Source organism: Moschus berezovskii, chromosome 3, assembly GCF_049115385.1.
Source record: "Moschus berezovskii isolate FMDL1 chromosome 3, NW_MosBer_1.0, whole genome shotgun sequence".
Classification (NCBI taxonomy): Eukaryota; Metazoa; Chordata; class Mammalia; order Artiodactyla; family Moschidae; genus Moschus; species Moschus berezovskii.
Window position 1 is genome coordinate 101119135 of NC_142462.1, and position 21728 is coordinate 101140862.

The following is a 21728-nucleotide window of genomic DNA, read 5'->3' on the forward strand; positions in this document are numbered from 1 at the left end:
CTAGATGAGATCATAGTCAATCAATGCTTAACCCACTTCTCAATACCTATACAATACCACTTCCTATACAATACAATATAGGAGCTTCAGGCTATCAGAATTAACTTCTTTGATTTGGAGAGTACAGAAGACATAAGTCATATTCCAGGTCACTGGCAAATAAGTGTGCTTAAATACTTCTGTATCTGTATGACAATATTTACTTAACAAACGCATATAGTACTTGCTATGTTCAAAGACTTTTATGAATGTAAATTCATTTACTCCTTCTAAAAACCTTGTGAGCTAGGTAGTATCATGATCCCCATTTATAAACAGAGAAACTGCAGCATAAATAGGTTAAGGGTCTTGCCCAAGTCCACAGAGCTAATACAAGGAAAATTCACAATGCGAACCTGGCAATCTGGCTCCAGAGCCCGAGCTCTTAAATGCTCTGCTAGGCTGCCTCTCCATCTTCAAAATTATTTGCATATTTAGAATATAATTTCAATACTAAAAATATTAAAACTTTTATTTTGTGAAAAAGATAACCTTTTTCCTTTCATATCTGAAATCATTTCATGGCTGCTGCTACACAGACACCCAAGGTCTCCCTGACCCCCCACCACACTGGCTCAGGTGCCCTCTTGCTTTGCACCATCCAGCTCTTTGCCTTCTCCTATGGCAGCACCTATCACGATTTCTGCATATTAAATATTATGTTCTTTCAGAGCAAGGAATATGTCTTTTCATAGTTGCATCTCAAACACATACCTGTGCAAATACAGCATTGTTACAAATCATCCAGCAGCCAGAGTTAAATGACTTTCTTATCAAGTTCTGACACTTGTAATGGCAGATTAGGACTTTCCAGGTGGCTCAGTAGTAAAGTAAAGAATCTGCCTGCCAATTCAGGAGAGGCAGCTTCAATCCCTGGATCTGGAAGATGACCTGGAGAAGGAAATGGCAGCCCACTCCAGTATTCTTGCCTGGGAAATCCCATGGGCAGAGGAGCCTCGCAGGCTACCATCCATGGGGTCACAAGAGTTGGACACGACCTAGGAGAAGGAAATAGCAACCCACTCCAGTGTTCTTGCCTGGAGAATCCCAGGGACGGGGGAGCCTGGTGGGCTTCCGTCTATGGGGTCACACAGAGTCGGACACGACTGAAGTGACTTAGCAGCAGCAGCAGCAGAGACTAAACAACAACAAAAACTAGATTTCTTCTCTTTACCCACAGAAGTAGGCATATTCCAGTTTTAAAATTAGCCAATATGTGGACATAGGCTGGGCATTTGAAGGAAATGATACTGCAGAAAAACAGGCAAATGGGTGGTCCACTTTCTTCTTGGCATAGGGCTTTCAAAATTTGAGAGGCTTCGAACTTATCAACACTAGAGTTTCTCATCTGAAGAAGTGGCAGCTCAGCTGCACTGAGCATTTGAAGCTAAAAGCCAAGGAATATATACGAAGCTCCTCTGACAAAACACTACCATCCAAACCTCACAGCAAGCAAACAATTGCCAGCTAGCACATTGCTCTGCACAAGAAATGACATTATGTCATTTTATGCAAAGGACATCAAAACAACTTGTCAGTTTAACAGAGGATTTAGATACACCAGGAGAAGGCTTTCACGTATTACTTTAAGCATTTCCAGGAAAAGTGTCGTAGAAGCTCTTAAGGCACAATAATTTGAACTTAACTAGACTTAACCAACACAAACTATAACTTTTCTAAAGTGTCTATTTATAAGTGTAAGGATTTGTTGGAGAAGGCAATGGCACCCCACTCCAGTACTCTTGCCTGGATAATCCTATGGACGGAGGAGCCTGGAAGGCTGCAGTCCATGGGGTCGCTGAGGGTCGGACACGACTGAGCGACTTCACTTTCACTTTTCACTTTCATGCATTGGAGAAGGAAATGGCAACCCACTCCAGTGTTCTTGCCTGGAGAATCCCGGGGACGGGGGAGCCTGGTGGGCTTCTGTCTTTGGGGTCACACAGAGTCGGACACGACTGAAGTGACTTAGCAAGCAAGCAAGCAAGGATTTGTTAGAAGAGCTCTACTCACTCTTAGAAAAGAAAGTTCTCCAGAGACATGGTGATTTATTTGCTTTTCTCCAGCAACATTCACTCACCAAATTGTTAGTTATGTACCCTTAGTGCTAGGCACTCTACTCAGTGTACTTACAGGAATCATTTTTCTGCAGATAAAACCATATTTTTAAATAGGGTTAATAATTTCCAGATATTTTGTCAAATTTAACAACAGTAGATAATAAGCTTTCATAAACAAGGGAATAAAGCAGAATTTCAATTGACACAATTCTACATTTTCGCTGAATGCCAGGAACATACGTAGGTATGTGTCAGCTTATACATGTAGTTTGAGTGTTCTGATTAACTATCCATTTAGCATTTTGCCTAATTTGATCAGTCAGTCTCACTGAAATAGTCAAACTGGCTTTAGCGTGTAGACAGGAATGGCTGCAGGTCCATAACATGAGAGAGCTGAATGGAGATCAGAAGACCAACTTCCCTGGACCACAAGCTCCTGAGCATAAGAACCATGACTTCAATGGTTCTGGGGCTGGATGCATTTCCCAGTACAGGCCAGGCATCAATATATTAGTGCTTGAATAAACGACCCCACATAACCTCTTTCAAATATATAAAACTATTTCCCATTTATAAAAATTTCCAGAGATACCAGACATGAAGATGGCCACTTGGCCGTTACCCTTATAATATTCTGTTCCGTTCCGTCGCTCAGCCGTGTCCGACTCTTTGAGACCCCGTGGACTGTAGCCTACCAGGCTTCTCCGTCCATGGGATTCTCCAGGCAAGAATACTGGAGCGTTTCCTTCTCCAACCTTATAATATTAACCCTTCCTAAATGCAGAGGTCATATTGAGGCTCTTTTTTTTTTATATACTGTTAATATTTTATCTTTGTTGTTCTACCTAAATGCTTATAATGTATGTATTATATGTGTTATATAATGCTAGAATATATAATACACATATATTTGGTTGAGCATATATACATCAGTGAATTTTTTTAATTTATAGAAATTAAATCAAACTATATGCACTATTGTTGCCTTCCTTTTCTATACAATATGCTGGAAGAATTTTTCCATCTCAATGAACATGTATCTGCCATTATTTCTAAGGATTACTATAGTGTTCAAATGCTTGCTTATCCCATGCTCCATGCGAGTGCTTTGAAGAGAGGAACCATCTGTGCTTTGTTCACATGTTGCTTCCATATCTTTTCTATTGTAAATAAGGCTGAAATACACATTGGAATTCTTGTGTCTTTTCAAATTAGTGTTCATTGTCTTCTGATATATACCTCGGTGTTTAATTGCTGGGTCAATTGGTAGTCCTTTTTTTAGTTTTTTGAGAAACTTTCATGATGTTTTCCATAGTGACTGCACAAATTTACATTCCCACCAATTAAGTACAAGGGCTTCCCTTTCTCCACATCCTTGTCTTTTGGCAAAATATCTTTAGGAGTATATTTAACAACAGTGCTAATTTCTGTACATAGAGTACATATAATTCCTGTATGTAAAATATAATGACTAATGACCGCTTTATAAAAAAAAGAAAAAAGAAAGAAAAACATATTGAGGCTCTTAAAGCAAAATGATTTGAAACTAACTAGATTCATGAACCAAGGCAAAGTATAAGTTTACTAACAGCTATTCACTTCAGTGAGATTTCCTGAATGCTCTTAACTTTTCATCCCCGATACTGTTTTATTTTGAGTTTTGGTTTTTTACCTTTTGGTTATCTTTTGGGGGTACTCTAATTATTGTTAGACACTAACAAAATAATAAATTATAACTCTGCTTCTTGGAAACCAGCTTAAATTCTTTTAACAATACATGATTATTCAAGCTTATCTCTTTTTCAAAATACTGATAATATTATAATACGAAATGTGCACCCCTCCCCACCGTACTGTTGGTACCCTTTCTACCATAATGCATGTGTGCATAATCTCTTAACTAAACTCTAAGCTACAGCAGGGTCCAGATTCCCATCCCTTTTTCTTGCCATCTCTGACAGGTTACACATGACAGTACTCTAGAAACATGTTGGTGAAAGTTTAAATAGAGTACTGCAAAACTGAGGACCAGGAGCTAGCAAAGAAAAGTATCCCAAAGCTCTCTGATGGAAAACTGAATTACAGATTCTACAAGAAGTGAAATATTCTCTGTTACTCTCCCTCTCTTAATTATCACTTTTAAAACTTACACATCATCATAATCAAATTCCAATAGTGCTAACCTGACAGTGTCAACATTTTGATGTATTTACCGGGCAAACCAAAGAGCCATTCTTGGGCCCTAGCCACCTTCTTCTGTGGTTAGGAACTCTAACGGTTACTTTTCCTGCTTCTCTTGTAGCCAAGGATTCTCATCTGACACAGTTCTAGCTGGCACTATCACTTGCCTGGTCTTCCTGTCCTGAACATATGATGTCTAAACCTGCATTGTGCATATTGCAACCACGAAGCAAAAAAAAAAAAAAAAAGTGAAATGAAAGGCCAGCTTGTTGGGAACAGTAAAAGCAAAGATAACAGCATTATTAAACTATGCAAGCAAACCAATGTAAGCAATCTGCTTCTTTCAGGAAACTTGATGTGAGGAAAAATTTTTATTTGTGTAAAAGCCACTGTTAACAGTCAAATGCCTTCCAACTGAGTCATCGATTAAGACAGTTATGGTTTAAATTCCAATTCTGCCTTTTACTAACTATCTGACTTTGGGCAAATTACTGAACATCTCTAAGCTAAGTTTCTCATCTGTATAATGGACACAAGTATAACTGCCATTAGAGAATTGCTGTTCATTATTGTGAGAAATATGAAATAACCCATGTAATTAGCAGAACTTTAATATTATCTCAAACATTAAAGATATATATATACTAATACTAAAATATAAACACATACAAATATTTTTAAAGTCAATGCTGTGCCTTTTCTCCTCCCAAAAAATTGCATATAAAAATTAAACATTTAGGGTGGTAGAGAATTCAACTTTTTGTAAAATAATTCTCATTCTATATTTCTTTTAGGTCAAGACATCTACAATTAGCATTAAAATATATAAATACACTTGTGTCTGATTGCATTAGGTGGTACTATAATTACTATAATTAAAATTTTTTGTTCTAGTTATTGTCATAGAAAAACAAACCACTTCCTTAAGCATAAGGATAGACTGGAATGGCTCACAGTAACTCTCAACTTTTTTTTACCATCTCACCCAGAAACCCAAGTCATTGTGAATCTTTACCATTTCATTTATTAGGATATTTTCAGAATATTCAACCATTTCTTTTGGATCACTAAAGAAAACAGCAGGTCTCTGGGTTTTGTTTCCCCTTGTTTTAGTCATAAGCATTTCAGTTTCACTTCAACAAGATCATCATTCCAAATGCTTCTCTTTGGAAGCTTTATCTTGCAAGGTTAATAAAAGACAGTGTTCCTAAGCCTAGAGACTTTCCATTTATATCTTTCCATTAAGCTTCTTAAAGGTAGATATTATTCCAATTAAATATTTAAAGGTAGATACCTTTATGAAATAGCTTTTTTATTAATTCAAAAAGAGATAATTATTTATACTTCTAAATCCTTTCTAATAGGATTTGAATTGACCTACAACAAAAGACATAAATAGATCAAGATGGAAATAAATCAAAACATACCAAACTACTAGAAAAGTAGATGCAAATATAAAAATCATCATTGATGTGATTATGCACAACATGCAACTCTGAGCTTCCATGAGACTAAGAAGAAAATGGAAATATAGTTGATTAAGCAATTTCTCACAACTTTATAGAGCAGATCTGTAATACTTTTATATACTGATTCCGAGTGTGGCCTTGGTACTAAATTCCATTAGGAATTTATCTTATGGGTCTTTTTTCAAGGAAAATTGAGTTTCATAATATTCAGTATTTTCATCAGTGAGGCTCACTAGCTGCTTTGAATTCCAATAAAAGTCAATAGCATGACATTATGCCAGTAATTTTTAAATTATTGTTAGCCATGGAAATAAAATATTATGCAGCAGCTCATATATAACATGGACAAATAAGAACTGCTCTAATTGAAACAGAATTAAAGGGCCTGAAGCTAGCATAATCACTGACTACAGACTCTGGGTAAGGAAAAAGCCTGTGTAGCCAACAAACTGATCATATTAGTTACAAATATTAAAATGGAAATAAAATGTCCTGCAGCTAATATCACATTTAATGGTAAAAGACTGCATATCCTCTCCCTATGACTGGGCACAAGGCAAGAATGTCTACCCACATCAGTGCCACTGTACCTGACACAGGAGGTTCTAGCCAGCACAATCAAGAAGGGAATGGAGGAGGGCGGAAATACCAGGCACACAGATAGGAAAAGAAAAAGTAAAACTATCTTTACTCACAGTCAATCTGATTGAGTACTGGGTGTATAGAAAATCTTTAAAAATAAAAAAGCCACTAGAACTAAGCAAGGTTGTAGCATACCAGATCAATAGCAAAAGAATCACTACTTGTATTTCTATAATATACAAACAACAAAGAATTGGAAATGAAACAAAAATACATTTATGATAGCATCAAAAAACTATGAAATACTAAAATCTAACAAAATGTGTGCACAAGTTAGATACTTAAAATTACAAAATATTACTGAGAAAAATTAAACAAGTCTTAAGTAAGGAAGTTGCTGAAGACTAAATTGTATACCTCCCACTTAAATTCATATGTTGGAGCCCCAATCTCCAATGTAATGGTATTTGGTAATGGGACCTGTGGGAGGTAGATGAGATAATGAAGGTGAAGCTCTTATGATGAAATTAGAGACCTTATAGAAGGTAAAACATGAGAGGGCTTATTTCTCTCTCTCTACACACACACACAAGAGGTCATGCAAGCACACAGCAAAATGGCAGCTGCCTGTAAGTCAAGTTAAAGAAGTCTCAGTATAAAAACTACTTTGCTAACTTCATGTTGGTCTTCCCAGCCTACAGAACTGTAAGAAAACAAAATTCTGTTTTTTAAGCCATCCAGTCTATGGTATTTCATTATGGCAGCCCATGCTATGACAGAGATATACCATGTTCACGGGTCAATTGGCTCAACATTGTTAAGATATCGATTCACTCAAAATTGTTCTACAAATTCAGCACAATCTCAATTAAAATCCCAGCAGGCCCATATAGCTCAGCAATTCCACTCCTAGACATATACCTAAAATAATTGAAAACAACTACTAAAACAGATACGTTTATGTCAGTGTTCACTGCAGCATCATTGACAATAGCCAAAAGTTAGAAACAACTCAAGTGTCCAATCCACAGATGAATGGATAAACAAAATGTGGCACATTTACATGATGGAATATTATTCAGCCATAAATTGGAATGAAATTTGATACATGCTACAAGCAGAGACAATACTTTGCCAGCCAAGGTCTGTCTAGTCAAGGCTATGGTTTTTCCCATGGCCATGTATGGATGTGAGAGTTGGACTGTGAAGAAAGCTGATCACCGAAGAATTGATGCTTTTGAACTGTGGTGCTGGAGAAGACTCTTGAGAGTCCCTTGGACTGCAAGGAGATCCAACCAGTCCATTCTAAAGGAGATCAGTCCTGGGTGTTCAGTGGAAGGACTGATGCTAAAGCTGAAACTCCAATACTTTGGCCACCTCATGCGACGAGTTGACTCACTGGAAAAGACTCTGATGCTGGGAGGGATTGGGGGTGGGAGGAGACGGGGATGACAGAGAATGAGATGACTGGATAACATCACCGACTCGATGGACATGAGTTTGAGTGAACTCCGGGAGTTGGTGATGGACAGGGAGGCCTGGTGTGCTGTGATTCATGGGGTCGCAGAGAGTCGGACACGACTGAGCAACTGAACTGAACTGAACGATGTGAATGAATCTTGAAAACATTAAGTGAAATAAGTCAGTCACAAAAGAACAAATAATACATGATTCCATTTATCTGTGATGCCTAGAACAGGAAAATTCATAGAGCAGATTAGAGATCATCAAGGGCTGGGGAGTATTGAGTATTGCCCCTTAATGGTTACAGATTTTCTGTTTGGGGCCATGAAAAATTTCAGAAATAGTGGTAATAGTTGCATAACATTGTGAATGTAATTGATGTCATTGAATTTTATAAGTTAAAATTGTTAAAATAGCAAACATTATGTTTTATATATTTTACCACAATAATGAAAAATATTTACAGAAGAAAATCCTAGGAAGATTTTCTTTCTTTTTTTTTTTGTAGAAAACAAGTTGATTGTAAAATATACATGACTATATGAAGGACCTAGAACAGCCAAAATCACTTTGAAAAGAGTGATTAAGTTGAAGAACTTATACTACCTGATCTGAAGACTCAAACTAAGGCTACAATAATCAAGATACTGCAGTATTAGATATGTACCTCTAACATGATCTATATAGATATACAGATTAATGGAGGAGAACTGAGTATCTAGAAACAGGTTCACATACAATCAATTAATTTTTGACAAGTTGCCAAGGTAATTCAGTACTGAGAGGAGTCTTTTCAGTGAATGGCGAAGAACATCTGGATGTGCACATGAGTAAGTGAACTTTGAGCTTTCCTCAGATTATACATCAAATTAACTCAAAATGGATCATAGACCTAAACACAAACACCAGAACTATAAATCTTCCTAAAGGAGAAAACTTTGCAGAAATCCAGAATTAATCAACTGAATTTCACCAAAATTAAAATCAAATCTTGAGAAACCCCATTAAGAAAATAAAAAGCTAAGCACCAAAATGGGAGGGACCAGGATGAAATATTACCCATATATGTATATATATATGCTGCTACTCTTTAGTCACTAAGTTGTGTCCAGCTCTTTATGACTCCATGGACAGTAGGCCACCAGACTCCTCTGTTCATGGGCTTTCTCAGGCAAGGATACCGGAGTGGGTTGCCATTTCCTTTTGAAGGAGATCTTCCCAACCCAGGAATTAAACTCGAGTCTCCTGCTTGGAAAGTGCATTCTTTACCACTGCGCCACCTGGGAAGCCATGTATATATGTCTGTATATACACACATATGTGTGTATAGAGCATATGTATATAAATATACATATACATTCAGATGTGTGTATATATATATATGAATGTGCATATATATGAATTTATGCATTTATATATTCATATATATATGAACTGATGTGCATGCATGTGTATCTAACAGAGGATTTGTATCTAGAACTTAATAAGACAACAAAAACGTATCATAAAAAAATATCAAAAGGTTTGAACACTTTATAAAAGAAGATATACAAATGACAACTAAGTACATCACAAAATGCATAACTACATCAGTCAAAAGAAAAGCACAAATTTAAACCACATTAACATACCATTGCAAATCCATCAGAATGGCCAAAAATTTTTAAACTGGATCAAGTCTCATGCAATGCTGTTGGACAATAAAGTGGTATAATTACTTTGTAAAACAGTTTGGCAGGTTGCTATAAAGTTCAACACACATCTATCATATGACCCAACAATCCAAAGAATGATTAAACTATATGCCTACCCTAGAAGAATATCCATGGCAGATTTACTTTTAGTAGCTGAAAAACTGGAAACCAAATCAACCATCCATCAATAAGTGAATGGATAAGCAACTTGTGAAACACACATTCAATGGACTACTACTTAACATTCAAATATATAGACCATTTTACTATTGTTACATGCAATGACACAGATTAATTTCAAAAACATTTTATTAAGCAAAAGAAGACATACAAACTATATCATTCCATTTATACAGAAGTTCAGTACAAGCAAAACTATTTTAAAATGAGAGAAAATGGATCAGTGTTTGCCCAGGATGGTGGCTAGTGAGAGAGAGAGAGGTGACTGCAAGGTGGCATCAGAGAACTTTTTTGGGTCATAGGATTGTCCTATATCTTGATCGTGATGGTGACCATACAGATACATGTTGTTCATCGCTAAGTCGTGTTAGACTCTTTGCGACCCCATGGACTCTGCAACACACCAGGTTTCCCTGTCCTTTACTATCTTCCAGAGTTTGCTCAAATTTATGTCCATGGAATCAGTGATGTCAAAATCCATTGAAATTTATACTCAGAATCATAAAAGGCAATGGAAAATCCCATGGACAGAGGAGCCTAGTAGGCTGCAGTCCATGGGGTTGCAAAGAGTCAGACAAGACTAAGCGACTTCACTTTCACTTTTCACTTTCATGCATTGGTAAGGAAATGGCAACCCACTCCAGTGTTCTTGCCTGGAGAATCCTAGGGACAGGGGAGCCTGGTGGGCTGCCGTCTATGGGGTCACACAGAGTCGGACACAACTGATATGACTTAGCAGCAGCAGCAGTATACTCAGAATGGGTGCATTTTATTATGTGTAAATTGTATTTCAATAAAGGTGTGAAAGATTGAAGGCTGGAGGAGAAGGGGACGACAGAGGATGAGATGGTTGTATGGCATCACCGACTCAATGGACATGAGTTTGAGTGAACTCCAGGAGCTGGTGATGGACAGGGAGGCCTGGCACACTGCAGTCCACAGGGTCACAAAGAGTCAGACACGACTGAGCAACTGAACTAACTACCTGAAAGGTGTGAAAAATGGAAATAAATACCTGCACCCATGACTAAATCCACATCATGTACTTCCTGGGGCTGTGACAAAATGGATTGTCAAAACAATACAGCCATGCTCACACACAGGTAAGCAAAAGTGTGAGTGTAAGCTCAGTCTTGAGAGTCCCCTGGACTGCCTGGAAATCAAGCCAGTCAATCCTCAGTTCAGTTCAGGTCAGTTCAGTCGCTCAGTCGTGTCCGACTCTTTGAGACCCCATGAATCACAGCACGCCACGCCTCCCTGTCCATCACCAACTCCTGGAGTTCACTCAAACTCATGTCCATAGAGTCGGTGATGCCATCCAGCCACCTCATTCTCTGTCGTCCCCTTCTCCTCCTGCCCCCAATCCCTCCCAGCATCAGGGTCTTTTCCAGTGAGTCAACTCGTCGCATGAGGTGGCCAAAGTATTGCAGTTTCAGCCTCAGCATCAGTCCTTCCAATGAACACCCAGGACTGGTCTCATTTAGGTTGGACTGGTTGGATCTCCTTGCAGTCCAAGGGACTCTCAAGAGTCTTCTCCAACACAACAGTTCAAAAGCATCAATTCTTCGGCGATCAGCTTTCTTCACAGTCCAACTCTCACATCCATGCATGACCACTGGAAAAACCATAGCCTTGACTAGATGGACGTTGGTTGGCAAAGTAATATCTCTGCTTTTTAATATGCTATCTAGGTTGGTCATAACTTTCCTTCCAAGGAGTAAGCGTCTTTTAATTTCATGGCTGCAATCAGCATCCACAGTGATTTTGGAGCCCCCCAAAATAAAGTCTGACATGGTTTCCACTATTTCCCCATCTATTTCCTATGAAGTGATGGGACCGGCTGCCATGATCTTTGTTTTGTGAATGTTGAGCTTTAAGCCAACTTTTCACTCTCCTCTTTCACTTTCATCAAGAGGCTTTTTAGTTCCTCTTCTCTTTCTGCCATAAGAGTGGTGTCATCTGCATATCTGAGGTTATTGATATTTCTCCTGGCAATCTTGATTCCAGCTTGTGCTTCTTCCAGCCCAGCGTTCCTCATAATGTACTCTGCATGTAAGTTAAATAAGCAGGGTGACAATATACAGCCTTGACGTACTCCTTTTCCTATTTGGAACCTATTTGTTGTTCCATGGCCAGTTCTAACTGTTGCTTCCTGACCTACATATAGGTTTCTCAAGAGGTAGGTCAGGTGGTCTGGTAATCCTATCTGTTTCAGAATTTTCCACAGTTTATTGTGATCCATACAGTCAAAGGCTTTGGCATAGTCAATAAGGCAGAAATAGATGTTTTTCTGGAACTCTCTTGCTTTTTCGATGAGTCAAGCCTAAAGGAAATCAACCCTGAATAGTCATTGGAAGGACTGATGCTGAAGCTGAAACTCCAATACTTTGGTCACCTGATGTGAAGAACTGACTCACTGGAAAAGACCCTAAAGATGGGAAAGATTGAAGGCAGGAGGAAAAGGGGATGACAGAGGATGAGATGGTTAGACGGTATCACCAACTCGATGGATGTGAGTTTGAACAAGCTCTTGGAGTTGGTGATGGACAGGGAAGCCTGGCATGCTGCAGTCCATGGGGTCACAAAGAGTCGGACACAACTGAGCGACTGAAACTGAACTGAAGTTCAGTTTGAGATTAAACAAAATCCTGGGTCACTAGAAAAATCAAGGACAAGCTCTCTCTTATGCCCAATTGAGAAAGGTCCACATTCTTTTCTGCCAGCAGTGAACATATTCCAGGTCAATAGCTCAAGAGCCAGGAGCCAGACTATGAGGCATTTTCCTCCTGGAAGAAGATAGCTGCTCTGGGTACTTGAGATAGGATTCAGGAAACCTTTGTTAAGGCCGGCTCTCCAGAAGATATATTCTTTAGTAAACTATTTTATCTGTGAATGGTTTGAGTTTTGTGCTTTTTTGTCACTTCCATTGCTTACATACCCAGGATCATCCACTGATTCTCAATTCTTCACCTTCAAGATAGACCAGAAATTATTTTAAAACATTGATAGCATAACAAAACTGGTGGTTTATATTTTTTTTGCACAGGAAAAATTCATCCTGTTCCCTAAATTTCTTAATAAAGTTCATTTTCAATGATGATGATACTGTCAATTTCTATTTCTAATATTAATATTATGGTTCTCAAACACTTCAAGATCTTAACCAAATCTTCAGAAGTATATGATGGGCCTGGAACCAGAGTCCAAGGATATGCATTTTAACGTCTCCCTAATGATTCTAGTGTATATAGCCTTCAAACACAGTCTGAGAAACACCACTCTCATGGGTTCCCTATTTCATAGCTTTGCCAGAGACACTTAAATTTTTATTCTTCCAACTAGGTTGGAGTGAGTTGACAGATAGGCTAGATAATACAGAATCAAAACACATAATGAAAGTCAATTTAGTCACTATATATTTTCTTCAAATAAGTCTCTCATGAAGACATAACAAGATTATTTTTGTGTGGAGTAATATATATCTGATTGCTAACCTTGCTTCTATTAAACAAATCTTAAATACAAATGGCATGGATTCTATAAATAACATGGTCCTAGGAAAACAACCTATATAGAATCTTTATACTTAACACTTAGAGAATGGCAACATGGACTGCTTAAAAGAATATGAAAGAGTTTGCTGTTACAGATTAAATTTCTTCTGAGAAAAAGTGTGAACTCTTAAAGGTGGCATCCAGATGGAGAATTAGTCCCTTCTCACTCACAGAAAGAAAGTCTATAAAACCTCTTCTACACAGTGGAGGAAAGGGAAGATAATCTGGCCAAGAAATTTTGCACCCTATGCATTGGAAGAGTGTTGCAAAGCTTGGGAGCAACCCATATTAGGTGTAACCACGTTGTGTCAAATAGAGCAGATAACTGAACAACAGAAACTCAGTTGATGAAGAAGCAATATTTCAAAGTCTAAACTTTGAACAAAATTAGACAGATTTCATGACTATGTCTGGTTTTGCTCTTAAAAATGACCAATGCAACAAGAACCCACATGAGTCAACATGCAATGCAGAAGATGATGAGTTATGGATACAAGTCCTTTGTCATAAACATATGCACACACATCAATTCATATATATATATGAATTTATATATACATAAATTTATATAAGTACATACACACATTCATATACATACACGTATCTCCAGAAGAGAACTAGGATGACAATAGATCAGTCACAACTTGCCAGAGACCCTCCTAGCCTCTCATGGTCAAGGATTCACTGACTCGATGGACATGAGTTTGAGCAAGCTCTAAGAGTTGGTGATGGATAGGGAAGCCTGGCGTGCTGCAGTCCGTGGGGTCAAAGAGTCAGACACGACTGAGTGACTGAACTTACTGAATTCCTTAATGAGTCAAACTGACTGTTAAGCCCAGAAAAATATGTAGTCATATCTGAATGCAGTTGTTTATAGAATTTTCTTTATATGTGTGTGTGTGTGGTAGTTACTTAGTCGTGTCTGACTCTCTACAACCACATGGACTGTAGCCCACAGGATCCACTGTCCAGTGTGACATCCCATTCTCAGTAATTCCTTTTAAAGAGTTTATAGCCACTTTCACTGTTAAAAATATTCAAACTAGGTGAATCCAGTCAACAACTGCAATTGTGATAACAGCATCTCTTTTTATTAGTGGCTCTTTTAAAATTTTAAAATTTGTTGTGAGTACTTTAATATAACAAATAAATTATTTGAATATGAATTCAATTAAACAATTCAAAAAAGGACTGCACAAGTTTGGAAACAAATTGATGGTCATTTTTTAATAACTAATAAAATTACAAACACATTAGTAAAATCAAAGAACCTAGTAGATACAGTTAAAAATAAAATTACTGACCAAGGGAAACATTTGAGAAAATCAAATGAATGCAGAGAAAAAATATAAAGCCAAACACAATTATAAGAAAAATAACATATATAGAAGGCAGAAAAGGTAGATACATGCAAGAGAAAAATATCCAAAGATATGGTGCAACTAAACTTCTCTGAGGAGAAGGCAATGGCAAGCCACTCCAGTACTCTTGCCTAGAAAATCCCATGGATGGAGGAGCCTGGTAGGCTGCAGTCCATGGGATCGCTATGAGTCAGACATGACTGAGCGACTTCACTTTCACACATTGGAGAAGGAAATGGCAACCCACTCCAGTGTTCTTGCCTGGAGAATCCCAGGGACAGGGGAACCTGGTAGGCTGCCGTCTATGGGGTAGCACAGAGTCGGACATGACTGAAATGACTTAGCAGCAGCAGCAAACTTCTCTGATAATTAAGGGGAAAAAATTAACCTGTATACTGAAAGCACACAATGTCAGTTCCAAGAAAAAATTGATAAGCAATGATTACCTGCAAGAAAGACCTTTGGCTACAAATTTTCCCCTAACTTCAAGGGTAAAGAAAATCAACAGAGTTATCAGTTCTTGCTGTCTATTATTCTACCTTCACACATAGAGAGATTTTTAGGATGATAGCCATCAAAATTACAATGACTATTTCTGGGAGTAGAATTCGAGGTAGGCAATCAATTTTTCTTTGCACCTTCCTCTATTGTTCTTATATTTATAATGAACATATACTACTTTAACAAAAGCAAAACATTATGAAAGGAAGGACGGGAGGAAGGAAGGAAGAACGGAGGGAGGGAGGAAAAAAATATGGATTTGCAAGGTACTATTTTATCACTTTTCTTGTTACCTAATCTTTGCTGCTGCTGCTGCTGCTAAATCGCTTCAGTCGTGTCCGACTCCGTGCAACCCCATAGATGGCAGCCCACTAGGCTCCTCTGTCCCTGGGATTCTCCAGGCAAGAATACTGGAGTGGGTTGCCATTTCCTTCTCCAACGCATGAAAGTGAAAAATGAAAGTGAAGCCGCTCAGTCGTGCCCAACTCAGCGACCCCATGGACTGCAGCCTACCAGGCTCCTCTGTCCATGGGATTTTCCAGGCAAGAGTACTGGAGTGGGTTGCCATTGCCTTCTCCACCTAATCTTTACCCCCCACCCAAAAAAGAATAGGAAAAAAGAGGAGGAAGAAGAGAAAGAAAGAAAAAGTAATCGTCCATTTTATATTGATCACAAATCATGTATGTGAATTCTTGGAAACATCTGCTTATATCTGATATATTAGAATTTTACTCAGTGATTTTGCCTGATATTTGTCTCTAATTTAGAGTATCTGAAAGAGAACTCCATATATATAGAGACCCAACTGTGCTACTGATTAAAAGAGGTCTTGGTTCCCTAAATATTTACATTCCACTCTAGGAGAACACAGAAATAATTTAGTGAGCCTGTTGCTTTCCCATTGCAGCATACTCTTCCTCAACAAAACCACTCTGGATCATTTTCTACATCCAATTATCTTTTCTGCTAGATCTCTGGTAGAATGTCAATTCCCCGAAGACATAGGCTGTGCTGTCTCTTTGTTTCAGATAATGCGTGGCTTTGCATGGTGGAAGTACTAAAAATAAAAAATAAAATTGTAAGCTAATTGACAGTTATGGTGATGATATTGTTTCAAACCCCTAAGGCCAGGCTGTGAACTGTCTTGACCAGACATATCTCCAAACATCTGATATTTGTAAGTAGCAGAACTAAGTGACTTTGCCAAATACAATTCTGTTTGCAATGAGTCTCTTAGAATTATCTACTACCTTCCCATTTCCTCTCTTGGCATTTCACTTAGAATTTTAGTGACTGGCTCATTGGGAACCTCTCTTCCACTATGCCAGGCATTATTTTTAGTAACTTGAATATGCCTTGTTTTCTTTCTCCACTGTGCTCATTTAGCCAACACCAAACCCTACCTACTCCCCACTTGCACCCTAGTACCTGAAAGTGGCTGGGAAAAAAACACACACACTTGAGTTACCTGATCTCATTTAAACTTTTAAGGAACAATTTTAAGAAAATCATTCCTTTTATAAAAATAAATGATGACCATAAATCTCAAGAAACACCTCATCACCATTCAGCATCCTTCTGTGCTTTTATTGTAAGTTCATTTCCTACTCTACCAAAAATTTATTTTATGTACTTTTCTTCTCGTCTCAAACCTCAATACTCTCTCTATGCCTCTCACTCTGGGTTGATGATTTTGATGTCTAGTTCACTGAAAAATGCAAAGGAATCAGAAAAAAGATCTTCATTTTCTTATCACTGAATCTTCCAGCCTTATTTCATATGACCCATACACTTGGTCTTTCTACCCCATACAATGGAGGACCTCTCCTGGGTCCATTTAAACCAATGCCCTGGATTCCATTCCTTCTCTCCTATTGATAAATGTTGTTACTGAAATTCTTCTACCCTCCTTTTCTGCTCCCTCTTCATTTTCCCCTCTCTCAACTGGGTCATTTCCATCAGCCTGTAAACCAGTTATAAAAAGTCTCTAATCTTGAAAAGCAAACAAACAGACTAAACTCCCTTGACCCTATTTGCCCTCTAGCTTCTGCCCATTTCTTTTCTTCTCCTTTGGGAAAGAGTATCTCCACTTACTCCCATTCTCTCTTTAATCAACTCCAATCAAGTTCAGCCTCCACCTCTGCCGCAGAGCTGTGCAAATCAAGGTCAATAACAACTTCTCTCTTGCTACATCTGTCTCCAAATCACTCAACCTCTCAAAAGTGTTAACTTAATGGATAATAGCTTTGTTCTTGAAACACTTGGTTTACTCGGCTTCCAGGAAAGGATGCTTTACTGGTTTTCCTCTCAGTTCTTCAGTGTTTTTTTCTGTTTGCATTGCTGGCTCCACCTGTTCTAGATCTTAGCATTCTCAAGAGTTCAGGCCTTGGCTCTCTTTCCTTCTATACTTACTTCTTCCTAGATAATCTCATCTAGTTCCATGATACTATATACTTACCAATAGGCTAAATATTCCCAGATCACACAGATATTATATGGTCCTCATATTCCATATTCAAATCTTTGTATCCTATTTCCAGGCTTCCATCTGTGCCCCAAGCTCACAATTCTTGGTGTCTTATTGCTTCCTATTCAACATCTCCACCAGGTGGTCTAACAGACTCTTATACTAATGGCCAAAGAAAATCTCTTCATTTCTGTCTTATGCAAGCTCTGAACCTCTCCCAATTATGTCCATCTTAGTTACCAGCACCAGGACCAAAGTGAAACCGTTTGTTATTCATAATTTTGATCAGTATATAATTTTAACTATCCCTTTCCCTCAATCCTGATGCATCCCATCAGCAAATTCTGTGGGCTTTGTCTTCAGAAATCCAACGTTTATTGTCACTTCCAATGCTATCACATTTGCCCAAACTACATCATTTTTCATGTGGACAACTGCAGTGCTTCCTAACTGGTCTCCCTGTTTCCATTCTTACCTCTCTATATTCCATTCTCCATTGAATAGTCAAATTGAGCTTTTAAAAACAGAGATTAGATTGTATTACTCCCCTTTGAAAACTGTAATTGGTATCCATCCATTGACACTTTTTTTGAACCTAATTCACACAATTCCTGTTTTATTGGAATATAATTGCTTTACGATGTATGTTAGTTTCTGCTGTACAACAAAGTGAATCAGCTATATGTATACATATACATGCCCTTCATCCTCGATCTCTCCCCTCCCCATCCTCTCACCTAGGTCATCACAGAGCATCAGGCTGAGCTTCCTGTGCTATGCAGCAGGTTCCCACTAGCGATCTATTTTGCACATGGTAGTGGATACAGGTCAGTGCTACTCTCCCAATTCATCCCACCCTTCCCTCCCCGCCGCCCCGTGTCTGCATATCCATTCTCTATGTCTGCATTGCTATTTCTGTCCTGAAAAATAGGTTAATCTATACTATTTCTTTTTTTTTTAGATTCCATATATAGTAACTATCAATTGACTCAATGGAATTTAAGAGTCAAGAATCATGACTCACAGGGTTCCACATAATCTGTCCTTTCCCTACCATGTGGAACTCATTTCCTGATCACTCTATCATATTCTTGCCTCAAAAACATACTAAATATCCATCTCTCAGGACATTTCCAATGCTGTCTCCTGAAATTCTCCCCCCTAACATCATCTCATAAATGGACTCTTTATATCACTCAGATATCCTCTTAAATCACTCAGATATCCTCTCCAGCATCACTGTTGCGATGAGGTCTTGTCTGACCAGACTATATAAATCCATGGTGTTTTACACAGTCATTCTGTGTTCCTTTTTTCTGCTTTCTTTTCTTCATAACACCTACCAAAGTTTATGAGATGTCTTCACCACTAGAATGTAACTCCCATCCTGCACCATCTTGCCTCTGACTGACTCAAAGAAGCATTCTTCTAGAAAATCTCAGAAAAACTTGGATCAAAGAAAAAGTGGAAGAAGAAAAAGAAATATGGGCTGAAATTTCAACTGTCCACATTTTAAAGCACATTCATCTTTATAAATATTGCACTATTAAAATTCTTCCTCACGCCTCAAGACGTAGGTACTAAATTACCCGTGATGTGTTTGTGAAAAGCATGCACTGTTCTCTAAATTATTTAAGAATATTTACGTTTTATGTTGAAATCTAATCTCTCAGTGTTTGTTCAGATTAACTACTAAAAGTAAAACATTCACTAAACTGTGTTTTTGCTTGTAAAAGCATTGCTGCTTGATTTGGTTTACATTTGTTAATTTTAAATCATTTAGTAGTTACAAAAACAAAATTCAAAAATTCTCGGGCCACTTTAAAAACAGCCTCTGTTCCCAGTCTAAAGCATCAAGCATTGGTCATGAGAGCGTTTTTCCATATATTTTTAAGCTGCCTTCTGTATACATAAATAAAGGATATATCCATTGCTTATCTATGAAAAGCAGTTAAAAAAATCAACTGTTTTGATTTTTCAGTATTTCCAGTATATTCATACCTATGTCAGTGGAATAAATTATTATGAAAATCATTAGAAAATATTACATAACACAAGTCACCACCACAGCTTAAATTTCTAAAGCCTATCTTTCATTTGCCTTCTTCCTTGTTTAAATCTGCCAGGCTGAGTTTTGAGCCACATAGCTTTTCCTGAATTGACAGGGGGAACCAATGATGCAGAACTTACAAGTTTGCTTTCCCGTCCCTGCAAAAAATCATTTTGACTTTGATTAAAGTACTGACCACTGGGAGGCTGACCGAATTGATAGACTGTTATATTACCTGTTAGAAAAATCAATTCTTTCAATCAAGAGGGTTAATCTGATTGTGTTTCAGGTATGACTTGAAATAATGATCTTTATCAATGTTGAGATAACCAGCCCAAAGCAATTGCTAAAGAATGAAATATTTCAAAACTTACAATCTTAAACTCATTATCTATCACTACACTAATTAGGAATTTTGATCATCTAGACTTATTTTCTGTTGGCTCAGTTTCAGGAGACACTAAAGTATTAATAAACTTGACACATGTATGTATCTTGGGAAAACTCTGCTATCCTTTGCCTTGCTTCAGAACATTTTGCCAAGAGAACACACTGGTCATAGCAAATACTCTCTTCCGACAACACAAGAGATGACTCTACACATGGACATCACCAGAAGGTCAATACCTAAATCAGACTGAATATATTATTTGCAACCCAAGATGGAGAAGCTCTATAGACTCAACAAAAATGAGACCTGGAGCTGACTGTGATTCAGATCATGGGCTCTTTATTGCAAAATTCAGGCTTAAATTGAAGAAACTAGGAGAAAACACTAGACCATTCAGGTATGACCTAAATCAAACCCCTTATAATAATACAGTGGAGGTGACAAATACATTCAAGGGATTAGATCTGGTAGACAGAGTGCCTGAAAAGTTTGCAACATTATCCAAGAGGTGGTGACCAAAACCATCCCAAGGAAAAAGAAACTAGAGAAGGCAAAGTAGCTGTCTCAGGAGGCCTTAAAATATCTGAGAAAAGAAGAGAAGCAAAAGGCAAAGGAGAAAGGGGAAAATATACTCATCTGAACACAGAGTTCCAAATAGCAAGGAGAGATAAGAAGGCCTTACAGCTCAAAAAAAAATAGAGGAAAACAATAGAATGGGAAAGATTAGAGATCTCTTCAAGAAAACTGGGGATACTAAGGGAACATTTCATGCAAAGATGGGCACAATTAAGGACAGAAATGGTATGGACCTAACAGAAGCAGAAGAGATTAAGAAGAGGTGGCAAGAATACATAGAAGAGTTATACAAAAAAGGTCTTTTTTTTATTTATTTATTTTAATTGGAGGCTAATTACTTTACATTATTGTATTGTTTTTGCCATACTTTGAAATGAATCTGCCCCAGGTGTTCCCCATCTTGAACCTCCCTCCCACTTCCCTCCCCATCCCATCCCTCTGGTTCATCCCAGTACACCAGCCCCAGTCACTCAACTAGAGCCAAATATCCTGGAGTGTGAAGTCGCTGGGCCTTAGAAACATTACTGGGAACAAAGCTATGGAGGTGATGAAATTCCCATTGGGCTATTTCAAATCCTAAAAAATGATGCTGTGAAAGTGCTGCACTCAATGTGCCAGCAAACTTGGAAAACTCAGCAGTCGCCTCAGGATTGTAAAACATCAGTTTTCATTCCAACCCCAAAGAAGGGCAATGCCAAAGAATGTTCAAACTATTGTACAATTGTGTTCATTTCACATGTTAGCAAGGTAATGCTCAAAATTCTTCAAGCTAGTCTTCAACAGTACATGAACTGAGAACTTCCAGATGTACAAGCTGGATTTAGAAAAGGCAGAGGAACCAGAGATCAAATTGCCAGCATCCATTGGATCATAGAAAAGGCATGGGAATTCTAGGAAAATATCTACTTCTGCTTCATTGACTACACTAAACCCTATGACAGTGTGGATCACAAAAAACTGTGGAAAATTCTTAAAGAGATGGGAATACCAGACCAACCTACCTGCCTTCTGCAAAATCTGTGTGCAGGTCAAGAAGCAACAGAATTGAACATGGAAAAATGGACTGGTTCAAATTTGGGGAAGGAGTACATCAAGGCTATATACTGTCACCCTGCTTATTTAACTTATATGCAGAGTACATCATGCAAAATGCCAAGCT

At 38.0% G+C, this 21728-nt stretch overlaps 1 protein-coding gene across 1 annotated transcript in view; it reads right to left on the reverse strand.

The window, feature by feature from the left end:
* The window catches only part of GRM8 (glutamate metabotropic receptor 8), a 923112-nt gene that overhangs the window by 632771 nt on the left and 268613 nt on the right, over positions 1-21728 (reverse strand). The window lies entirely within an intron of this gene.